Source organism: Notothenia rossii, assembly GCF_949606895.1.
Source record: "Notothenia rossii genome assembly, chromosome: 6".
NCBI lineage: Eukaryota > Metazoa > Chordata > Actinopteri > Perciformes > Nototheniidae > Notothenia > Notothenia rossii.
Window position 1 is genome coordinate 29,302,964 of NC_136909.1, and position 9,822 is coordinate 29,312,785.

At 39.3% G+C, this 9,822-nt stretch overlaps 2 long non-coding RNA genes across 2 annotated transcripts; one reads left to right on the plus strand and one right to left on the minus strand.

The window, feature by feature from the left end:
- Positions 1-2,435: 2,435 nt before the first annotated feature.
- LOC307044703 lies at positions 2,436-4,440 on the plus strand. Its single transcript, XR_013809667.1, has 2 exons — positions 2,436-2,860; positions 3,730-4,440. It is a non-coding gene; the product is annotated as an uncharacterized lncRNA (long non-coding RNA).
- A 3,749-nt stretch (positions 4,441-8,189) lies between these two features.
- LOC307044856 lies at positions 8,190-9,545 on the minus strand. The gene is made up of 2 exons (XR_013809704.1): positions 8,560-9,545; positions 8,190-8,339 (listed from the first exon to the last, which is right to left on the minus strand). It is a non-coding gene; the product is annotated as an uncharacterized lncRNA (long non-coding RNA).
- Positions 9,546-9,822: the final 277 nt, after the last annotated feature.

Consider the following 9,822-nt stretch of genomic DNA (forward strand, 5'->3'; position numbering starts at 1 on the left):
CATATTTTCCACGTCACATATTTTCCGGAGAAATGTACTCAAAAACCTGCTGTATACTATTTGATACATTTTCAACACGATTTCTCTATGAAATAAGCTACAAAATATAAACTGATTATAAGTTGCTTCAATACAGTAAATATTTATAGTGAAATATCAGTAACAATATAAAAGTAATTCTTACCGTAATTTATTCAATATTGGCAAAGATGATGCTTCCAAAAGCGTCTGAACCGTTACATGACGGTAGCCATTTTGGATTTGGTCATTAAAAGCGATCTACAGCCGGTGTCGGTACCATATGTGTTCGGGGTACCATATGTGTTCGGGGGGTCTTTTAGGAACGTTCCAGTCATTTGGATGACGTAGAGGTCTCAGAAACTCATGTATCAAATATTATACACTTGGCGATACTGTAACCTGTGTTAACCTGAAACACAATGCAATGTTTTCGAATCTGATTGCACCAAAAATACTTAAATGTATTTTCTGATCTACTTATTCCAGGATGGTGAAGTGGAAGTTAGCAATGAGTTGCTGAAGATTGTCTTGACCAGGGGTGCGGATGCAAGAATAGTGATTGAAGGAACATAAGTCCTTCAAATCTCGGATGCGACAAGAGCCTGTGCCATGCTGATGGGGCTATACGCACTCAACCTGAACTACCTAAAGAGATGTTAAAAACGTTGGAAGCAGGTTCATGCCTTTATTTTAATGTTTATATTGACTTTTATTTCATATTTGAGAACATTTGTTATTAAAAGGTCATTGTGTAACGAACATTTTAAAATAAACTGTTAACAAGTGGAACTTAAATGTGTATGTTATTTTTGACTCAAAGAAATAAGTTTCTAATGCTCAAACAAATTAAGGTAACAATTTGCATGGACATTTTGGAGTAGCATTGACTTAAATACCTAAATTACAATAGCTTAAATTAAACAAAATGCAACTTAATATCACTCCATCTTTACGATTAAAATTAAGTTTGTTCAACTAAATTTAGTTTTTAAAGGTGAAAGCAAATTATGTTTGTAGTACTGAACTAATTTAGTTAATCAGATTATAAATGGGTACTCAGATTAATTTAATAATCGATTTAGTTGGAAATACTTAAAAAGATCAACGCAAATTGTTACCTCAATTTATTTAATTAGAGCCGGCGTATTTTTTTTTAGAGTGTACTCATCACAGGAAGAGGTTTTCCCACTTATGTGCAGGAAAATAGAAAGCAGGACAAACTGCAAGGAAACAGCAAGTGAGCAACACATGCTAGCAGAAACTGGGACCAATATATGCTTGTTTAAAGATAGACAGCCTACCTGTACCAGCGACCATGACAGCAAAGCCGAAAGAACAAAGGGCCACCAGGTGATTTTTATACTTTTCTCTAATCAGGGGCGTGGCTGGGGGAGGAGTCAGGCCTTGAGCTGCATAGAGAGGCAAAGTCCCGCCCATCTACTTCCGACCCATGGGACCCCGGAAGCGGAAAATTATACATTGACGTCAATGGAGAGAGCAAAGTCATCTTTCGATTCCGTTTGAATTGTTGAGAGCCACGAATGACACATATGATTTTTGTCAAATTAAAAAAACATTTTGCAAGTCAAAAAAATAAAAATGTGTCGTAAAACTGTGAAGTTACAATTTTTTTTGTGTGAAACCGCTCAGTGAACTATAGGTCTCTGGTCTCGCACAATACGCGTCACCATTACAAAGATTGCTGTCTCGTTAGCAAATTTCACCTGTTTCTTTCAGAATGAGGCGAAAAAGTATAAAACGAGGTGAAAATCACTACAAGTCTGGGCATGTTGAGAGCTGTACATACACGAAAGGGAGCGGTTCTGTAAGAGGCAGCATGCGGGACCGGCTTTACAAGGTTTCAGTGAGTAATATGAGTGCAATGTTTAAGGTTAATGTCAGCTAGCTAACATTAGCTAACAAGGTACACTAACGTGTTTTGTTTTAGCAACTAGTTTTCTCCTTAAGAACTTCGTGGTGTCTGTATATGCTGTGGATAACATTAGTGTTCACAAGAACAAGATACACTCACGTGTTTTGTTTTAGTTGCTCTTCAGATCGAAGCGGCCAGTTTTATATCGACTATATGTGTGATCTCCTTTTTACATCTCGTTGTGTCATTTGAGTTTATTTGCTGTGTGTAGATTCAAGGATTTTGGTTATCTTGTCCAGGGATGCAAACTTGTCACCTTTCGGCGAAATTCTCAGTTTTGAATCCAAAATAGGTCGTTTGTGGGATTCATGTAGATCTGCAATAAAAATATTTAGGGGCATGGGAGGGGGTCCGGGACCCGGATTAATGTGCGGCCGCGAGCTTTTTTTATATATTATAATGAAGCGCGAGCTGTGTGCTCGAGTCTTCCTGCCTGTCGGCTCTGCTCATGATGTATAGAGAGGCGAAGTCCCTCCCCTTCCGGGAGCCTCCATGGGACCCCGGAAGCGGAAAATTATACATTGAATTCAATGGAGAGAGAAAACGTATCTTTTGATCCCGTTTGAATTGTGCCACGAATGACACATATGATGTTTGTCAATTTAAAAGAACATTTTGCAAGTCAAAAAAATTAAAATGTGTCGTAAAACTGTGAAGTAACACATTTTTTTATGTTAAGCCGCTCAGTGAACTACATGTCTCTGGTCCCGCACAATACGCGTCACCAACACAAAGATGACCGTCACGTTGGAACATTTCACCTCATTCTTTCAGAATGAGAATACAAGTATAAAACGAGGTGAAAATCACTACAAGTCTGGGCCCGTTGAGAGCTGTACATACACGAAAGGGGAGTTAGTCGGTTCTGTAAGAGCCAGCATGCGGGACCGGCTTTACAAGGTTTCGGTGAGTAACATGAGTGCAATGTTTAACGTTAATGTCAGTCAATAAGGAGGAGAATGAAAAAGAAGATGATGAACCACAGACCCGGCATATAATGACTGCAGTGTGCAGGGCTGTGTTAATTTATGTTACTGTTATCAATAGCATTAGTTGACTGAGAAAACCGTCAAGAAAAAAAGTTTAGCGATGTTACGAGTCGACTAGCATAATATGAACCACGGCTGTGATTGACAACCTGGACAGCCAGTCAGAAGCTAGAATGCCAACCTAGAGAGCCAATCAGAACCTAGAACGGGTGTACTGTATACGGGTGTGTATGCTGTGGATAACATTAGTGTTCACAAGAACAAGGTATACTCCCGTGTTTTGTTTTAGTTGCTCTTCAGATTGAAGCGGCCAGTTTTATATCGACTATATGTGTGATCTCCTTTTTACATCTCGTTGTGTCATTTGAGTTTATTTGCTGTGTGTAGATTCAAGGATTTTGGTTATCTTGTCAATTTGTTTGGTTATCTAGGCACAGCTGTGTGTGACTCCCTCTGGTACACTGGTATGTGTTTTCCTAATGTAGAGAGCATTGATTAATTCATAAACTACACACTGAGTCTAGATCCTGACCAAATCCTTTTTTGTTGATCAAATGTTTTTCAAAAATGTAATACACATTTAAAAAAAAATACAATGTACAATCACAACCAATACAACACAAATTACAAAAACTTCAGAAAAAACAAACAATAACAACAATCGGACAAGAGGACAAAACAATGGAAAAATAAACCCTCCCACCCCCAGATCTGGACCATCCTTGTATTGCTCATTCAATCTATTATAGCATGTTAACAAACATGGTACTTACTTTATTTGTACAGATCTACATGGGAGAGGATGGCGCGATGCAGAGCGCTGTCTGTGGTTGTGCACGGGGGATGTACAAATGCAGCCACGCTGCAGCATTGGCAATATTTGCCATGTGGCAGATCAGCTCCACAGAAGTTGAGTGCCAGTGGAGGAAGCCTGGCACTTCAAAAGTAGTCCAGCCGGTGTCTCAACTCTACCAACAGCAAGAGGAGACATACAACCCACTGGCCAGAGACATCGCCACTGAGGAAGTAGACTGGTTTAGGTCTGCACTGAGGGGCGCAGCGTGGCATGGCATGGCTTTTGTCACCTGAGCCAGAGCTGCAGCCTCAACATCAGGCCATTTTCAACGTGCCGGAGCTGGTGAAGGAGCATGGGGGTCGGGGGCTTGAGGCAATTCTTGCCTCAATGCGACTGAGCAGAGACCATTAAGCTGCCATCCAGACAGCCACCGTAGGACAGCAGACAAATCCTCAGTGGCAGTTACACAGGCAGGGCAGGTTGACAGCCAGCAATTTTGGTGCTGTGCTGAGGTCGGGACTTTCATCCACTCCATGCGCGTCCCTCATGAAGAGGGTGCTTGGGGGGTACAATTTAGACGGAGTCATGGCTGTCAACTGGGGAGTTGTAAACGAGGTGTGTTTGGCCTTTTAAGTGTGACACATATGTAGTGATAAATGCTTCACCTGACCACTGTTCCTAAATAAAAAAAGTTTTCTGCATCGTCAGTCATTTTTTCCAAATAATTACCAATATTTCACAAATTCTTCATGTCAACTTAAGAGCACAGCTTTGTGTCAGCTTTGCTTGGTTCATCTTACTGGGGGGCAGCTACATGGATGTCGGTGCAGTCCACAATCATTTTGCAGTTGAAGGCAGAATGAATTTATTATTGACTCAGAATGAAGCACAACTTCATGTCATACAATACATTGACTTTATTTCTAATTGTGTAAAAAAATAAAGCATTTATTAGCAAGCAGGACCTGCAGGAACAGAGAACGGTGATGGATGGAGCTGGGAAGAGAGAAGAATAAAGAAAACAGATCAACTTTATTATCGGAAATTAATTCAATTTCAAAACAAGTTGCCGCTCCTACAGTTTTCTAGTATGTAAAGATGATTTCACATGACCTATGCAAAATATCACACTCAATACATGTGTCTCTCTGGGGGGTGCATTGGGCCTTTGATGTATATAAATAATATACCATAACCAAATACTATTACGTACAGTGGAAATCAGGTTGCCAGAGCAGGTCAGTGTGCATGTTCCTCAGGGTCTCAGCAGTTACAGGTGAGGTAAAGACAATAAGAGAAAAAGGTCAGTAACAACACTTTAAAGTAACAACACTGAATAATTATCTATTTTAATAATTTTCTCTCAGTAATCACTCAACTACTGTCTTTCCAACAAGCAGCTTGACTCACCCTCACTGTCATCACAATGACACATGTCCAGAAGCATGTCATGCAAAGCTCCCTGCCTGCCTGCCTTCCTTCGAATCTCCCTGAACTGCTTCCTTAGCACCCGGTGGAGGGCGCAGTAGGCTACTCTTCAAATGTTTCACGAAATACTTACCATGATGACTACTCTTACTGTTTAACATTTTGGTGTACTTCATGTAATAAAATAATAACTTCATGGTAAGGCTACTAAAAATGACAAGGCTAAGTAATGTAATGCTAACTAACGTGCTCGCTACTCGTCGCTACAAGCTAGGTAGCTAACTTGACTATGTTCCATGCACAACATGTATATTACCTATGATATTACCTGATATGTCTGATCCAGCGACTCCTGGTCCTTTCATAAGACGGGAAGCGATAGAACGAGCAAGTGGTATGATCACTTTTGTGATTACAACATGGTACAAAAGCACACAGGCATCTTGTAAAAGTGAATTTATTGGAACAATCTCTTATATTTATTGGAGGGAATAAATCAGTTATGAAATCTTCTTTTTCGCTTTAATTACGAGTCGCAACCACTTGGAGCATTATCGCCTGTGACATCACATGCGCGACCCAGAATGGGATTTGGGATTTGTAGTCTTTGTAGTCGCATATTTTTCATAGTCTTATATTTCAACAGTTTTACGACAAAATGTGACTTTTTTGACATGGAAATGATTGTTTAAGATTGACAAACATCATATGTGTAGTTCGTGGCACAATTCAAACGGGATCAAAAGATACGTTTTCTCTCTCCATTGAATTCAATGTATAATTTTTCGCTTCCGGGGTCCCATGGACCGGAAGTAGATGGGCGTGACTTCGCCTCTCTATAATAAGCCTCTGCTGCTCGGCGATGATGGTCTAGCTTCAGCAGCTACATTACCTACGGTGCGTTCGTTAATATTAACTGTGCGTCCGGAGTCCCTATGGCACAGACTGGACCGCTGGTGAACAGCTGTTAGAACGGGCCGTTCAGGTGTTCAGAGCAGAGCTCCCTGTCGGAGCGGCAGAGAGTGGTGTGCACTGAAAAGTTTTTTTTTCCCGTCGCAATATTATCGTTGAGCTTGCTAACTAGCATACACTATCTGCTAACGTTAGCTTTAGCCTTCGTTTTCTAATCGTTTTTTTCATAGGCTATAAACAGAGGTGGTATAAGTATATCTTGTACTTGATTAAAAGTAGAAGTACTCAGTTATTGTACTTGAGTAAAAGTAGAAGTACTCAGATCTTGTACTTGAGTAAAAGTAGAAGTACCAGAGTGTAGGAATACTCTGTTACAGTAAAAGTCCTGCATTCCAAATGTTCCTCAAATAAAAGTAGAAAAGTATTATTATCAAAATATAGTGAAAGTAGCGACAGTAAAAGTAGTCATTTTGCAGATTGGTCCATTTCAGAATAATATGATATGTTTTATAATGATTGATCATTAAAGTGTTATCAAAGCTGGTAAAGGTGCAGCTAGTTTGAATGACTTTGTATACTGCAGGGTAGCTTGTGAATTTACTCCAGGTGGAACTAAAGTCTGATTTTAACACTTGATTATATTTCACATCATTCATCCACATCTGTAAAGTAACTAAAGGTATTAAATACATGTAGGGGAGTAGAAGTACACCATGTACCTCTGAACTGTAGTGGAGTAGAAGAACAAAGTAGCAAAAACATTGAAATACTTAAGCAAAGTACAAGTATCTCAAAATTGTGCTCAATTATAGTACTTGTTGAGTTTATGAACTTAGTTACTTTACACCAGTGGCTATAAAGATAAAGACTAAGCCTTGCACAGAGGCATGAAAATACATTTTCAAAATGCTCAACAGTGCTGCCAAAATTATAAACTGACTGCTACACAATTAAAATAAATGCTTTTTATATATTTCTATTAGATGTGACTCTATGCCGTTTCTGTTATTATTAACACTGCTGCTTTAGTTGTTCTGACTGCTAAAATCCTCTGTTATTCCAAATTTTAAAGCCGATATTCTGTGGGGTCAGGGGGCTCGGATCCTTGTCACCTTTTTCATACCTGATGAGTTTGCATCCCTGTTGTCAATTTGTTTGGTTATCTAGGCACAGCTGTGTGTGACTCCCTCTGGTACACTGGTATGTGTTTTCCTAATGTAGAGAGCATTGATTAATTAATAAACTACACACTAACTCTAGATCCTGACCAAATCCTTTTTTGTTGATCAAATGTTTTTCAAAAATGTATTGTATATTATATAACAGCTGCACATCACAGACCGGAGTCTCTGCTACTGTGGACCACGAAGGAGGCGATCATCATCCCCATCCCCAAAGACCCTGCATGGCATGGGAATCTCCTCCTCCTGGAACAATTCTACACCCAGCATATGCTCCCTGTGTTGGCCAGTAGAGAGGAGGACATTTAAATAAACATACTCTTAACACCCTCGGACTCTGCGTTGTGTTTCGTATGTGTGATGGGGTGTTATGCAGAGGGGAGAAAAACAGGACACAGCAGATTGGGATTGTGGTGGAGATGCTGAGCAGTTATTTAATTGTTGCGTGTAATTATTATTATACTGCGTGCTTCTTAGTTATTCCATCTTTTGCTGTAACATGGATCTGTATGTAACTCTATATTCACTTGTTATCTACCACACTTCCTTCTACATCATACACCATCATTATACATGATGGTGTATATAGGATATATATTTGTATACATATCTGTAAATTGTATAATTTTGTTTTTGTATTTGGGATTTCTCTTTTGTCCACTCAAATACACTTGGCCCTTTCTCTTTTCCATGTGGAAAATGGCAGCTGCATATTCTGCTTTTCTCATCTGCTCCCTGTCTGCTCATCTACAATGAGACAATTATATAATTAATTACTAATAATCATTTAAACCTGTTACTACCAATATTTTACAAATTCTTCATGTAAACTTAAGAGCACAGCTGTATGTTGAGTCTCAACTTTGCTTGGTTCATCTTACTGGGGGGCAGCTACATGGATGTCGGTGCAGTCCACAATCATTTTGCAGTTGAAGGCAGAATGAATTTATTATTGACTCAGAATGAAGCACAACTTCGTGTCATACAATACATTGACTGTATTTGTAATTGTGTAAAACAAATATGAATATTGATTAGCAAGCAGGACCTGCAGGAACAGAGAACGGTGATGGATGGAGCTGGGAAGAGAGAAGAATAAAGAAAACAGATCAACTTTATTATCGGATTTTAAAAATTCAATTTCAAAACAAGTTGCCGCTCCTACAGTTTTCTAGTATGTAAAGATGATTTCACATGACCAATGCAAAATATCACACTCAATACATGTGTGTCTCTGGGGGGTGCATTGTGCCTTTGATGTATATAAATAATATACCATAACCAAATACTATTACGTACAGTGGAAATCAGGTTGCCAGAGCAGGTCAGTCCAGTGTGCATGTTCCTCAGGGTCTCGGCAGTTACAGGTGAGGTAAAGAAAATAAAAGAGAAAAAGGTCAGTAACAACACTTTAAAGTAACAACACTGAATAATTATCTATTTTAATCATTTTCTCTCAGTAATCACTCAACTACTGTCTTTCCAACAAACAGATTGACTCACTCTCACTATCATCACAATGAAACACGTCCAGAAGAATGTCATGCAAAGCTGCCTGCCTTCTTTCCTTCGACTCTCCCTGAACTGCCGGATCTTTTAATGTTCAATGTTAACCATTTGTGCAGATAGCATTAACTAGAAAATATGCTAATGTGGCGTTAGCCTACCTCCCGCCCCCTTAGCACCTGGTGGAGGGGGCGATAGGCAGGCTACTCTTCAAATGTTTCACAAAATACTTACCATCATGACTACTCTTACTGTTTAACATGTTGGTTTACTTCATGTTAAGGCTAATACAAATGACAAGGCTAAGTAATGTAATATAATGCTAACTAACATGCTCGCTACTAGCTAGGTAGCTAACTTGACTATGTTCCATGAAAAACATGTATATTACCTGATATGTTTGGTCCAACGACTCCTGGTCCTTTCATAAGACGGGAAGCGATAGAACGAGCAAGTGGTATGATTACTTTTGTGATTACAACCTCGTACAAAGCACACAGGCATCTTGTAAAAGTGAATTTATTGGAGCAATCTCTTATATTTATTGGAGGGAATAAATCAGTCTTCTTCTTCTTTGCTTTGCGAGTCGCAACCAGTCTTGGAGCATTATCGCCTATGACATCACTTACGCGACCCAGAATGCATTTGGGATTTGTAGTCTTTCTAGTTGCGTATTTTTCATAGTCTTATATTTCAACAGTTTTACGACAAACTGTGACTTTTTTTACATGGAAATGATTGTTTAAGATTGACAAACATCATATGTGTCATTCGTGGCACAATTCAAACGGGATCAAAACATAACCTCTCTCCATTGACTTCAATGTATAATCTTCCGATTCCGGGGTCCCATGGAGGCTCCCGGAAGGGGAGGGACTTCATCTCTCTATTCAAGAGCACTACTGTCTACATGTCAGTGAAGTAAAGTTTGAGATACATTTATTTCCATCATGCATTTAAGATGTCTTGTATCAAAACACCTACGTATAGCCATGTAGACACAATTGCAATGCGTTCGGTCAGACTGGATTGCTAAAAAGGAGGCAAAAAATAGAA